This window comes from Malaya genurostris, chromosome 2 (assembly GCF_030247185.1).
Source record: "Malaya genurostris strain Urasoe2022 chromosome 2, Malgen_1.1, whole genome shotgun sequence".
Classification (NCBI taxonomy): Eukaryota; Metazoa; Arthropoda; class Insecta; order Diptera; family Culicidae; genus Malaya; species Malaya genurostris.
Genome location: NC_080571.1, coordinates 235,179,404 through 235,195,508, shown reverse-complemented (window position 1 = coordinate 235,195,508; position 16,105 = coordinate 235,179,404).

Here is a 16,105-nt window from a genome sequence, read left to right as displayed (position 1 = left end):
TTCGTTTCCAGAATCATAACGGTTAATTATCTCTACTAAAGTACGATTTATTGACGACAAACATATTCTACCATACAACAAAATAACACGGAATAAATGAGTAAAAAACTACAACAAATTTATAGTAGTGATAATGATAGTAGTTGTTATCTAGATTTGCATACTCAGCAGAGAAAAATTTCGCATAATACTATGGGAATATTTTAATAATTCTAAAAAGAACCGATTTGAGGAATTATCAGATGTTTACAACCGTTCAGTGCTATTTACCATCACTTATTCATCTACTCTTGAGCCTGGAGTCTAAACCAGGATACAGAAACTTAATTGAAGAACTAAATTAAGAATCTAGGACAGGATTACAATTCAATTGCAAAATTCAGGTTCGGGATTAAAATAAAGAAAACAACCGCAATTACGCTAAAGGCGGGGATAAGTAAATAGATATAATTGATTAAATACTTTCGAATTTAGTTCCAGAATCAAATCCAGAATTTCGTTCCCGAATCCAGGTCATCGAATTCAAAAGCTAAAAGCGATTACTGCTAATATGTTGTTACTGTTGCTGAATAAGAAGGTAAAGGAGAGCGCGACTTATATGGGCTTTATACCACGCAGAATTCATCTATGTGTCGGTTTTGCACGATACGCTTTGTGCGATGATTCGTTCAATTCATGCAATTGAAAGTTTGCATTACTCAGTTTGGCACTGAATTTCACCTAAATGCTCGTTCATACTAAGCATTTGAGAAAACTTCAATTTGTAGTTATTTGTGGTCATATACTACTATCTCATACTACTGAAAATTTCATACTAAATTGCTAAACATATTTCCTATCATAAGAAGAAAAGATTATGTTGCTGCGTTGAATACAACAAGAGATATTCGCGATCAAGTGCTCCCCATTCTTATACAAAGTTAATTATGAAAAGGCTCCCCATAATAAAGTAAGAAATATTCACGTAAAATAGTATGTCTCCTTAGCATCAGAGATGGAAAAAGGTCTGCCTAAGAGAAAAATTCATAGAACGATTATCAGATAACTGATAAAACCCATCAATAACTTAGTTGGACTATCAGGACATAGGAAATCCTACTTTTGCTGTATAACTCATTTTCTAGAAGCACCAGTGTTTCCGAGCAAAGCATGATCCAACAGAATTTTTAAATACACTTAATTGGCACATAATCTACAATTGAAGAATGGCTTCGCATTACAAAAAAAAAAAACAAATGTAAAACCCCATGATGGCAACTATCCGGAAAGGGAAGTACAAATAGGGAAATCATTATAATTCTTGCAATCCCTATGATTTCAACAGTCTTGCTAGTTAATTTTTTACGCCTACTATTTTCCGTTTGTCTTGCATTTGCTAAGACAATCATGAAATTGGATTAAATTCTTTACTGCACTACACATGTGTCTAGTTTTGTTGTGATTATGTGATGCGATTCGGTATTATTAGTTAAAAGTGTGCTATCAGAAAATTTGACTTTACAAGCACACACTTCATCTGACACAATCAGTGAGTTGCCGTCGATAACAAAAAAATAACATGCACACACAAAAAGTTACAAACGCCAGAGAGGATCGCTTGGTCGGTTGTCTTGAGGTGGCAGTCCGGCAGACGGCCGGCCAGGCCGAGATGAAGCATGTCGAGGAACTCCACCCGAGCAATTTTCGCCCCATAACTCATTTCGTTCGCTAAACGTTACAGCGCCAAAGACCACCGGACGGGCTGCATAAACCAGCGGCATAAATCACACCGTCAAGAGATTGGATGTGTACAACCGGACGACCCATACATGATTATTATTTTGTATTGGGTAAATATCGCCATGTCAGTTTTATCCTGTAGGTTTTATTAGCAGCAGCATCACCACCATCAATTTGGACTGGGGTTTAACCTATTCTCGGATAGGCAACTGGTTTGCAAACTCTCCGACACTTGGGATACGCTATAAGATTTTGCTCGAGATGTTCCAAGGCGACGAACGCGCGTTGTTTTGTAGAGCTGCCACATACAGCATCCCTACGTCAGATTCCACCAAGTCGCTGACCGTCTTGTGGCGTCGGGTTTAGTTTTATAATTTAATTAGCACTTCTCACGAAACGATAAATCATGAAACCCGTGGTGTGAAAACTATCGATTTCCTGCTCGCCTGGCAAATATGAAGCTAAGCAGAAAAATTATCCGCGAAATGGGAAAAGCCGCTTTTGCTGTAGTCTCCAGTGATGGTGATTTGACCAGAGCACTTTACCTTCTAGGCTGGGGAGTAATGGGTTTGTGTTGAATGCCTGTTAATGCTTTGATTATCTTTACTCAAGTGACTTCGGGTGTTAGTCGAAATGAAAACATAACCTAATTCATGTCCATTCATTGAAGATAGATTTATTTCGAACAGGTTTCAGTGTGTTGTGTATTTAATTTCTGAATCAAAATATAAATAATAAGGGACTACCTTTGGAGAAACTTACTTTAATTACGGATATTGAGTATGAAAAATTATGAGTATACAAAAAATGGGTTTAAAGTGACCCAGAAGAGTACATTTTCAAACATTTTTTATTCTAAATATTCAACACATCACTCAATATGTCGTGTGACTAGATAAGAAAAACATTTTTCTTATCGTATCGTTTTTATTCATCAATATATCATGGATTATGGATTTCTTTCTTACCTCAACATAGATTCCACATTCAGGATCTGTTTTTTCATTTGAGTTAAATTTCTTATCGGCGAGCATTTTTTTAGATCAGCGAATAGCCAGTAGTCACCGGGAGCCAGATCTGGACTATACGGTGAATGAGGAAGTAACTGGGAGTGTAATTCAGTTTCAGTTTATCCATCGTTGTCATCGACTTGTGATTCGGTGCATTATCTTGGTGAAACAGTGGTTTTTCCTTCGATGTAAGTCAGGAGTGCACAACTCAAATCCTGTCAGGAATAAAAAATGTTCATTTTGACTGGCTATATCTCAGCTGTTATTTGTCCGATTTAAAAAAAATTTTGATCATCAGAATAATCTATCTCTTACAAAATGACTCAAATTGAAAAAATAATCGGTCACAATTATGTAACAAGAGTTCCTATTACAATCGTAAACCAAAGCCGTATAAAATGCACATATCTTAAGATTCAAAGCAATGCACAGTGGGATAAAATCTATGAAAACCCGCAAAGAATTCTGTAACTCATGAACTAATTGAGATAGGTCAACACATTAAAGCGTTTCTTATGTAAAAATGTCCAAGGAATTCAATGGAAAGGTTTACAATGGCCGCACGAATCGCAATCCTGCTCGTTTTACCTCAAATGTACAGCAGTTTTGGGGTTTCCTATAACATTCGCTCTGTAACTAGAAAAGAAGTCGAGGTCGGTATTCTGGAATAGCCTACTTTCATGTAAAAAAGTCTGGAGAATCGATTAGAAGAACCTACACTGGCCGCACGAAACGTTTTGATGACTATTTTACCCCAATTCCTCTATTTCATGATATCTTGTTGTAAGTAAGATTCTTCCACTCGATTGTAAAGACTTTTTTTAAACATAAGATAAGCTGGATTTAGTAAACTTCCCATAAGGCTTGCCGAGATTTAAGAACGATTTACAATAAGATATCATGAAATGGTGGAAATGGGGTAAAATAGCCACCAAAACGTTTTGTGCGGCCAATGTACACTTTTCCAATTGATTTTCCAGACATTTTTACATAAAATCAAGGTATTTCAGTAGACCGCACTCGATTTCATTTCAAGATACAAAAACAAATACTACAGAAAGCCCTAAAACTGCTGAATATTTGGGGTAAAACGAGAAGGATGGCGATTCGTGCGGCCATTAAAAACCATTCCATTGAATTTTTTGGATTTTTGCCTTTCTCATATAGAAAGGTTATGCAATCACTTAGAAAACCGACTTTTAAACCGAGGCCCGGAGGGCCGAGTTTCATATACAATTCGACTCAGTTCGTCTAGATCACAAAATGTGTGTGTGCATGTGTGTGTGTGTGTGTGTGTGTGTGTGTGTGTGTGTGTGTGTGTGTGTGTGTGTGTGTGTGTGTGTGTGTGTGTGTGTGTGTGTGTGTGTGTGTGTGTGTGTGTGTGTGTGTGTGTGTGTGTGTGTGTGTGTGTGTGTGTGTATGTGTGTGTGTGTGTGTATGTATGTGTGTGACAAATAATATCCCTCAATTTTCCAGAGATGGCTGAACCGATTTTCACAAACTTGGATTGAGGTTTTGAGGTCCCATTCAAAGTTCCTGAGTTTCATATGGATCCGACTTACGGTTCCGGAATTACAGGGTGATGCACCATAAAAAGAAACAAAAATAGTCACACACGCTTCTCAAAAATGGCTGAACCGATTTTTACAAACTTAGATCAAAATGAAAGGTTTTATGACCTTATACAATTTTCACTTGTATCCGACTTCCGGTTCCGGAATTACAAGGAAATATGTGAAAATTTATGAAAAAATACGCAATTAATTTTCTCGGAAATTTCTTGACCAATTTTCACAAACTAAGAAGCAAATAAAAGGTATTGAAATTCTTTAAAAAGCCCCTGAAAAGTTGATTCAGATCTGACTTCCGGTTCCGGTATTACAGTGCGATTAGTGAAAATTTTCAATTTCAGTATTTTTTTACTAGCGATGGCGAAACGAGGTGCACATTTTTATAAAACTTACTGGTAAATTGAATTAGTTAGTGAATTTATAAAACCTCTTCGAAACTACTAGTCCCCGGTTTACGCTTCCGAAAACACCGATAATAGTGAAAAAAATCTCCAAAAACGGAACTCCCTTCGATTTCTCAGCAACGGTTAAGCCGTTTTTCACGATTCATTATTCAAATTAAAGCTCTTATTGTCTTTAAACATACTGTGAAATTTCATCCTGATCCGACTTCCGGTTCCAAAGTTATAAGACGAGGACTGTCATAACATTCAAATATTCAAAATGACGATGCAGGGGAACGGGTATAGCGTTATGGGTAAGTCGATGCCTTTCACGCTGCCCACCTGAGTTCGATTCCCAACCACGCGCACATATGGTCAGAAAACTTTAATGGCCCGAAAAGGTGAATGACAACAATTTTAAAACCTCTATAATCGAAAAAAATGACGATGCAAAACTGGAACGCGACGGTACGTGCGGCTTTGCTCCATTCGCAGCGTGCTTTGTTCAATTTCGTATAGCGTGACGGGTTGCCACATTAAAATTTATATTTTTCAGGTGAAAAATATGTAAATTTCTAATCCTTTTATTCAATTTGTACCTACTTGTTAGTGTTATTATAAGATCATGATAACGATGCTTTTCAATAAAAGTTCACTTATTGGCTTTCGCATATAGAAAGTTTATACAATATGTTCTATATAATTCGACACAGTTCATCGAGCTGAGCAATGTATGTGTCTGTGTGTGAGTATGCGTCAAATAATGTCGCTCATAAAAAAAAATTTCGTAGAATAGTATTGATATACCGATTTTACTTCGCTTTATAATTTATGTGTACTAAATTATGATTATTGGACAGACGACTTTAAACTTCATCAAATTTTAAAAATTTATTAACAAAGCAGATAGTCTTGATAAATCTAAGTCGTTAAAACGTAACCTGATCCGACAATACATTGAAACTATCCAATACAATAAATCTACCAGCGCAATCAGATTGCCACATACGGCAATCTGATTGCGCTGGGTTCAAAAGACATTTTTCGCATGTTCGAGCCCCAACCAGTGCTCAAGAAAGCCTCTATCTGATTAAACTGATCGATCTACGGCTCTAACAGGTGATGAAACTGGAGAACTTGCCACTAATCCCTTCGAGGTAGTTAGTATTTGTTAACATTTCTCAAGTCTTCAATATGCAGTAACCAAGGTGATTTAACTGTTATTCAAAATCAATTAATCATCATCTTGTGTTGCCAGTTTCAATAGTTTTTCCAACGATTTCATTTTGACATTACCAGTTACTGAGGGGTAGTTAAATTTGCGATGCAGTTTCGATAGACGAGTGGCAGGTCGTGTCGTCGGTAAAATTCTTCTAGATTTGGCTTAAAACTGTTTCAATTCGTAGGCTATATTAGTTACTTATTAAACGAACCGACTCTGGCTATACTGGTTCCAAGTTCCTGGTTTCAAAGGTATCAGAAGTAGTTGTCAAAAAGTTGAAAACGAGGCTCACTCTATTTTCTTAGATAGATTAGAGATTTGATCGATTTACACAAACAGACTCAAATAAAAGTTCCTACAGTCTCATCGGTTGCTGTTTAATTTCATCCGGGTCCGATTTCCGGTTCCAGAACCATAGGGTAAAGAGTGTTTAATCATTTAGTGCAAAATAAAGAAAAATTCTTATCAACTTGACAGAACTGTTTAGAATTTGAAAAAGTTATGTTAGCTTATACACAAAGAAAATTACTTGTTTTATTCAAGATTGAAAAAAAAAATTTGTTCATGAAATCTTCTGGTGATATTTTTGAAAATATAAGAAATATGAGAAAGGCATCATTACACCACTAGGTGGATTAAAACAGGTTTTTTACATAAGAAACATTATTGTTTGTTGCCTTTTTCCATGGTTCCCGATTTCTTTGCGGGTTTCCTGCGGGTTTTTTCCCACTGTGCAATGACCTGCAATGCCTTTCTCATATAGAAAGATTATACAATCACTGCAAAAACCAACTTTTGAACGGAGGGCCGAATGTCATATATCATTCGACTCAGATCGACGAGTTGAGCAAATGTCTGCGTGTGTAATGATGCCTTTCTCATATTACTCATTACATCATAAATATAACCGTGAAATTCGCAAAAACAACTGTTTATTAAATAGAAATAGGAAAATTTGCTCGGACCTAATCTCACAAACTCTATAAATCCCGTTTACCCTGTAGTTCCGGAACCGAAAGTAGTATGAACAACAAATTAAGCAATTCCGTATGAAACTGTAAGACTTTTGTTTTGAACCTATAATTTTGTGAAAATCGATTCAAGAAAAGTGAGCGAGATCCTTTTTGCAGTTTTTAATCACTATTTCCAATTCTTCCGAAACCGGATTCAGATAAACGGAATAGCCGAAGTTGGTTCGCTTGCTACCAACAAATATGACCTACAAATTGGAACAGTTTTGAACGTAGTTAAACCTATACTTACTATATCATGCTCTATTCCGATTAAACCAATTAAACGAAATCTAACAAACAAAGCGAACCTGTGTTTCTGTTACTTCTGCATATGTAGGTCAAGCTAAAGAGCGTGAATCAGCAGCATAAAACATGTAGTAAGATTATTAACATCACATTCAGCCATCTCTGAGAAAAGTGAGTGCATATTTTTGTTACATACACACACACATACACACACACACAAACACACACACACACACACACACACACACACACACACACACACACACACATTTGCTCAGTTCGTCGAGCTGAGTCGAATGGTATATGACATTCGGCCCTCCGGGGCTCGGTTAAAAAGTCGATTTTCACAGTGATTGCATAGCCTTTCTATATGAGAAAGGCATAAAGGTCCAATGTGATCAAGTCAACTACAACAAAGGTAAGAAAAGTGTTCGGAAAATGTTTGTCAATAGACAATAGCAGGTTTGAATCGAAGTGAAATCAAAAAGCTGGTGTTCATGAATATGTCGAAGAGAGTAGCTGGATCTTTCAGTACAAGATGTCGCGAGAAAGCCGGAAGTGCCACCTGCAATCGGCCAGCGAATAAAAAAAAGAGGTGGGCTGTCGATTTGCAAGAAGACGATGTCTCCGAATAGTGACGCTAAGTGAAAAAAGTCGGCCTGAGTACTATCGCGGGAGCTGTGCATAAATATGCTGACGAAATTTGATTTCATGATGAAAATGACGTCAAGACAAATTTTAAACTGTTTCTTGGAATGAAACATCAAACGGCGCTGGAAAAGGGTGAATTTAAAATTTTCTTGAAACACATTAAGTTGTCGAAAGTTGCAAAGAATGCCTGTAGCTTTCCCTCAAACAACTATTTTGGATGGATTTGACATCTTGCCAGAACAGACAAAATGATATATTTTCCCGTTGATCCGGGGATGCTACGATGTCAGATTCTGAACAGAACTTAAAAAAAATCGAAAAATGGTTCCCAGATTATGCAATTCTTTTCCAGCCAATTTATATCGAATCATTTCCTTTAAATTTACTTTCAACAGCATATCTTAATGAAGATATTTTCTTTTACTCTGCTAAAATAAGTAATCGATCATTCGAGCATGCTTCCGCTCCCCGTAAACAAATCAGCCGCCAACGAAAACACCAGCGGGTCCATAATAATGACGGCGGAACTCACAAACGTGGTAAAACACAATTAAATTTCCAATCTTCCAATGAATGTCACAATTTCAGTCCAATCAAGCAGTCTCACAAGCCGAGAATTGAACGTTGAACTTTTGTCGATTCAATTTGTCCAGGTTTTCACTTCATGTGGTAATTGCAGCCCCGATCCATTCATCTCAATCGTCACCGTCGTCGTTTTTTATCGTCGTCATCAGCAAGCATCTACGCGGTCCAACGCCGGTGGCTGATAATTAAAGCCCATTGGTTTCGCACTGACAGACCCATGCCTCGGCAAGGAAAATCGGGAGAGGGCACCGATCTTTCCTCATTAATCGATTACAACAATCGATTTCGTCTGGTGCCGCAGCACCACCGACCCAGGCCAAGTTTTGCTGTTCAAATTTCAACCTTTTAATGAACTGTCGAATATTACGATGTACATCGCTTGGACTGCCGAAAAGCACCATTCGAGTCCTTTCAACCCCCTTTTACTTTCGCTGCCGAGTTATTCGATTTTTCCCTCCTCGTTTTCGTTTTTCTCCTGCTGAGTGGAGCACCTTATCAACGCTCTTTCATCTGCTCGTTCCGTTGTGCGGCCAAGTTCAAAGGGATCCGGGCCGCCCCATTCACTGTGAAGGATCGCAAAGCGGCCAATATTTGAGTTCGAACTGCAAGGCACGCCAATTTACGCCTTCGCCAAGTTTCTCCGCGCAAAAAAGCCGCAGATATTACCAATCTTGCTGGAGATGCCCCTTGGCATCGATTCCAGGAAATAGGTTGGCAAAATGAAGATAGGTCTCCTTAAACTGAATGCTGCGATGCCAAGTGAGTTTCTCGCAGCGAATCAGTTGTGCAACAGACCACGAACCATTCTCTTAGCCTACCCAATGGCCGGATAAAACACTCTCTCAACGCATTAGCTCAAAGTGAAACCGCCAAGTGCTCACGCAATTTTTCAGCCAATCAAATTAAAGCGATATTACTAATAAATTTATTAATGTATCGATAACGAAAATAAGTAGGTGCATCATTACGGTTGGTGGCGCGATCGAAGCTCCAGGGAAATGTGCAAAGTTGGAAAACGGAAAAAAATTGCACAAAATAAAACAAGAACCAATGGGTAAACAGTGGAACCTTTTAGCGGCACGGTACAATTATCGTGTCCTAATCTAACTCCGTCGATCAATTTGTGGGCTGATGTATTCGTGCCAGCGGCAAATGGATCCATGCACGGAGGATTCACTTCGCGGAACGAGGCACGATCATGAAAGGGTTCCTAAATGGTTTTCCAGTTTGTACATCCCGTGCAATTTGTGTTATAGTTTTATTAGAAGCGAATGTTTACATCTTACCAAGGTGAAATTTGCTGTTTTATTCTGAATTGATAGAAATGGACCATGGTTTCTTAAGTCGGTTTTCTTCAGAGTTATCAGAAATAAGCCGTGTCCCTAACTATGAGACTGAAACATCATCCTTCTGCACTTTCAGTTAGCTTTGATGGGGATGGGACAACAAAGTTAGGCAAAGACAGAGCTAACTGATATGATTACCATTTTCTTGTAAAAATTATTGTCAGTAGTAGGGCTATTGTACCGATTCCAAATTACTCGACATTCAAATAACAAATTGTGATAAAAGCGGATACGATATTTTTGATTCGTCTATAAGAAGCAACACCGCAGAGTGCTCCTATTTTCATCGTACCCTTAAAGTCAATGGGTCGAACAGGGACAACAGATCGCACTCTAACTTATGGTTTTACTATATGAAATGAATAGTGGAGCCGAGATAAATGGGGGTACGTTTTTTTCCAATCCTCGAAACATCTGAAGTTAAAGTCAATTTCCGGAATAGCCTTCAATGAGCGTAGCGATACACGTTGACTGTTCAATTGGCTCAAAATCTTTTCGTTTGTTGAATAGACAGAAGTCACACGGAGTTAAATCAGGTGAATACGGTGGTTGCGGAACGATATTGGTTGAATTTTCGGCGAAGCCCAAATTATCTTTCAAAAAGTACTGGTGTGAAATGTGAGAGCCATAACTGCATGTCGTGATTACGAATAAAACTGACACGATTTCTTTGTACTTTCGAATTCGAATTGATAGCTGATCGATTGTGTGAATTGTGAAACTTTTGACGTCGATTATCACATTTCGGATTTACATATTTCATTGAAAGAATCTATCAAGATGCTGTGCAGGACTCATTTCTACCTTTTCGAAGGACCAAATTGTGTTATTCTCTACGATATTTAGCACAGTTCGGAACATTTTGCTCGAACGATTTTCGTACAGGGAAAAGTGCACGAAGCAAATCAAATTATTTTGGATTTTCACTAAACCGATGATTTTTACCTTCGATTTGCAAAGAAGTAATCTTAATAGTTCTTTAGATAACAATTAGAGCCATTAGAACGGCTGATTTTATATAATGTTGTCCACTTTTCGTTTTTCGTTTTCTTTCTCTCCAATGCAAACGACCAGAAGCTCTGTTGTCTGATGCAATCGCTCTTGTTTGAGTTGAAACTAGCTTTGCGTACAAACCGCAACACATCCGCTCGCAGTGCCAAATGATGCCAAACTGGGTTAAGGAGCTAGACTCTTTGCAAGCGTATGAGTAATGTCAACAAAGTGTGCGTAAAAACAAATTTCGGTGCTTCTTTCCTGATTTTAATCAATAAATCTTCCATATGGTTGAAAAATAAAACAAATGGGTTTACTCAGATTAAAATTGCAATTCAAGAAAAGCGAAAATCTAAGTCTAAAACTCTTCCGTTTCCCTTAAAACTGCTCGAGAAAAATTATTTCAGTTTCAGCTTACTTCCATTGACACATTTGATTAGCAACACACACATTCCTATATGGATTTCCTCTTGCAGAAATTATTGCGACGTAAAGACTTACGTACCTACTAACCCGCAAAATAGGAACCTTTAATTTAACACACGAAACGCAATGGATATGGAATGTTGTCGTAAAACTATTCATTTTTCCGGAAAACTGCTAAATATTTGAAAATATTTAGTTTTGTTTATTTCATATAGCGCAATCTAATACAAATGCATTGAAGTAGTGTTGCTAACTTTTTTATGAGGGAATTTGAATTAACATTCATAAAATGTTACCAATTTTCCATCAAACGTTGGTGAAAAATTGATCAAAACTGATATTTCATCCAAAATGTCAGGCTTAAAATTCATTCGAGAATGAATTATTGTTAAAAAAGATTCTTTGAAACTCAATCGTGCAAGCCACTTTGATAAACTCGTTGCACTACCTATATGAATACATAGATCTATGACATACGTACCAAATAAAATGTACGTAATACACAATTTACCAATCCAAGTTAACTTGGTTTACTCTTGATCCTTAAGGTGAAATGTAGCGTCATAAAATGTGAGCAAAATTTTATCCGCTTCAGTTAAACGAACCGTCGCACAAAGCATAACAAGAAAAACGGACACATAGAAACCAGAACTTTTTCTTAGTGATTGAGCGCAGCGGGCTTACCTCTCGTTATATTGGCTTGTAAAAAAGACTGGACGTAATGGATTTTTGAATTCTTCACACTTTGAATATATGCTAATTCAATCACTAGAGCTATGAATCATGAGTAATTATGAATGACTAACGTGAGGTTATATGTATATGTATTGACTAACTTACTAATCATGTATATGCCTGAGTTTAGTAACAAGCATGGATTCTTTTTCAAAAGAACGATTGAAGACAAGAGAACATTCAAGTATTTTCGATATCTTGGCCAGTAGTTCACCAGGCCACATTGTTTGTATCACAGGTTATATAAAAGTTATATTTTTAAATATTCTACATAAACGATAATACTTGGCTTGTAGTATTCATTTCATTCAGTAGCCTGTCAGGGTTGAAGTTTAAGTTTTACTATAAAAACGGTTACAATCTAAAATAATACCTATTATATGATATTACACAGCCAAGCATTATTTCTTCAGCAACATCAATGCATTGAGCTTAACAGAGTCGGACATTTTAGCATTATAAATGACAGTTATTTAGAAAATAAACTATTTCTTACAATACCCATTTTATTGCATTCAACTCGTTTTCATTTCAACACAAAACTCAATGCTGCATGAATTCGCGTCTTTATTTGATATATAATTTTTGCTCACGATATAACAGATCGGCTGAAAAGTTCGTATCGTTTCTATGAGAGGGCGCCACTAGAATTAAATCCATACCAGTTTCAGTTAGTACCAACCTTCAAAAGATACGTAAGTGGTTTGCAAAATTTCGTACTGGTCATATGAGCACCGAAGACGATGAACGCAGTGGACGTCCAAAAGAGGCTGTTACCGATGAAAACGTGAAAAAAATCCACAAAATGATTTTCAATGACCGTGAAGTGAAGTCGATCGAGATAGCTGACACCCTAAAGATATCAAAGGAACGTGTTGGACATATTATTCACGAATATTTGGATATGAGAAAGCTTTGTGCAAAATGGGTGCCGCGTGAGCTCACAATCGATCAAAAACAACAACTAATTGATGATTCTGAGCAGTGTTTGGAGCTGTTATATCGAAATAAAACCGATTTTTTTCGTCGATATATAACAATGGACGAAACATGGCTCCATCACTTCACTCCGGAGTCCAATCGACAGTCAGCTGAGTGGACTGCACGCGATGAACCGAACCCAAAGCGTGGAAAGACTCAACAATCGGCCGGTATGGTTATGGCGTCTGTATTTTGGGATTCGCATGGTATAATTTTCATCGACTACCTTGAAAAGGGAAAAACCATCATCAGTGACTATTATATAGCGTTATTAGAGCGTTTGAAGGACGAAATTTCCAAAAAAAAGGCCTCATTTGAAGAAGAAAAAAGTTTTGTTTCATCAAGACAATGCACCGTGTCACAAGTCGATGAAAACCATGCTGAATTTGAACGAATTGGGCTTCGAATTGCTCCCTCATCCACCGTATACTCCAGATTTGCCCCCCAGTGACTTTTTCCTGTTCTCAGACCTCAAGAGAATGCTCGCTGGTAAAAAATTTAGAAGCAATCGCTGAAACTGAGGCCTATTTTGAGGCAAAGGACAAATCGTACTACAAAAATGATATCGAAAAGTTGGAAGATCGCTATAAGCGCTGTATCGCCTCTGATGGCAATTATGTTGAATAATAAAAACGAATTTTGGCAAAAAAATGTGTGTTTCTATTAAACGATACGAACTTTTCAGCCGAACTGTTAATGCCACCGAGTCCACCGTGCATTTCTCACACGACCTCAATACGAAACAGCAGCGCGCAAGCAATAAAAAAATGCGAAAAGTTTATGTAAACTTTTTTAAATTCAGTTTATTTTGGCTAAAGTTTTATAATTTTGAGTGGCATTTTCAGATTCCTTGTGAAATTTTGCTACAAACACTACTTTTCAGTTCTAAAACCATCCCCGTGAAACGGAACAGTGACCGTTTATACATTTCAAAAACCAATTACGGCTCGGCAAAGCAAAATTTTTAAATTCTATGAATACTTAGTTGTGATAAATTTAATTGCGAAAACTTGAGTGTTTTTAGTTTTTCGAAAATCGGTCTAGTTTTGGAAAAATTGATTAAAAACGCGATTCGTGCATTAAGGTGAAATGTAGCGGAATGCGAAAATCGCGTTTTTGATCAATTATTCAAAAACTAGACCGATTTTCGAAAAACCAAAAACACTTAAGTTTTCGAAATCAAATTTGTCATAACTAAGTATTCTTAGAATTTTGAAATTTTGCTTTGCCGAGCCGTAAATGGTTTTTGAAATGTATAAACGGTTACTGTTCTGTCCCACGGGGATGACTATAGAACTGAAAAGTAGTGTTTGTAGCAGAATTTCACAAAGAATCTGGAAATGCAACTCAAAATTATAAAATTTTAGCTAAAACAACCGAAAATTGAAAAAGTTTACATACACTTTTCTGCATTTTTTTATTGCTTGCGCCCTGCTATTGATTCGTATTGAGGTGGTGTGAGAAATGCACGGTGGGCACGGTGGTATTATATCGTGAGCAAAAATTACATATCAAATAATGACGCGAATTTATGCAGTATAAGGTTTTGTGTTGAAATAAAAACGAGTTGAATACATTAAAATGGGTATTATAAGAAATCGTTTATTTTCTAAGTAGCTGTCATTTATAATGCTAATAATGTCCAACTCTGTTGAGTTCAATGCATTGATGTTGCTGAAGCAATAATGCTTGGCTGTGTAATATCGTAAAACAGGTATTATTTTAGATTGAAGCAATTTTTATAGCAAAACTAAAACTTCAACATTGACAATTGCTACTGAATGAAATGAATACAAGCCAAGTATTATCGTTCATTAACCTGTTATACAACATTGAGGGTCGACTTCGAGCCAGTCAGCATGGAAAACTTATTGGAATTCATTGGTTTTTCAATTATTATGAACACAATGAATCAACGTTTGATTTTGCTTTCAAAATTAATTGAATAATAATGAACTACGAAATAGCTTTATATTCAATTTCGTGCCCCAAACATATGCTTGAGAAAAGATTCACTAAATAATTTTAACTGCATGGTATGATGAACTATTAGTTATAATTGGACTGTATTCCAATAATGTAATCTAAGAAATTATTAAACTATAGATGATATCTGGCTCCGGAGGCTGTTCGGTCTTCGGTTCGTTATCGTTGAAACAGACATTTCTAGACTTATCATGTTATATAATTCCGAAAGTCGCTTCCGAAAAAAAGTTAATCGTGAATACTTTTACGTAAATTCTATCTCATCGGCGGGAAGGGCCTGGTGAACGACTGGCAAAGATATCGAAAATACTTGAATGTTCTCTTGTCTTCAATCGTTCTTTTGAAGGAGTTAGCAAGTTAGTCAATACATATACAAATAACCTCATGTTAATCATTCATAATTACTCATGATTTATAGCTCTATTGTAAGAGTAATCACTAACAATAATGATTGAATTAGCAAATATTCAAAGTGTGAAGAATTCAAAAATCCATTACGTCCAGTCTTTTTTACAAGCCAATATAACGAGAGGTAAGCCCACTGCGCTCAATCATTGAAAAATGTTCTTGTTTCTATGTGTCCGTTTTTCTTGGTACGTTTTGTGCGACGGTTCGTTCAACTGAAGCGGATAAAATTTTGCGCGCATTTTATGACGCTACATTTCATCTTAAGGTAGCGCTTCGCCGTGGTCAGGTCGAAGCGAGACAACTCACTGCTTCCTCTTGCTTTGTCGCTGAAATTTCACCCTAAATTGCAAATTTCTCCAATACTAAGCCGATTCACGAAAAATCAAAAACATACGATTGTAGGTAAATGATTTTACTATGCATTTGGCGAAAAATATTAGTTAGAAAGCTTTTCTTTCGCGAGATTTCGTGCGAGTTTTGTTAAACATTTTGTTTTCTTTTTTCCTTTTCTCGCTATAAACAACTCGCATATGTAGGGATGTGCTACGTTTTCAACAAAGCGTCAAAGCTAGTAGCGATGAAAATCATTACTGATTTCTGGTTCTACTGAAACATGAATAGACATTATTTTACAAAGTAGTAATACTTACTTACATTTTCTACTCATCTATATTCAACGTTTACGCAGAGAGAACAAACAACGAAAACAAAAGAAATGTTGTTGGCGTCTACCGCATGTGACATTTTGCACACCCCAATGCATGCGTGGACATTGTGTGCGTGCGAAAAAATAAGGAAAAACTTATTTATTTTTATAACTCGCACGAAAT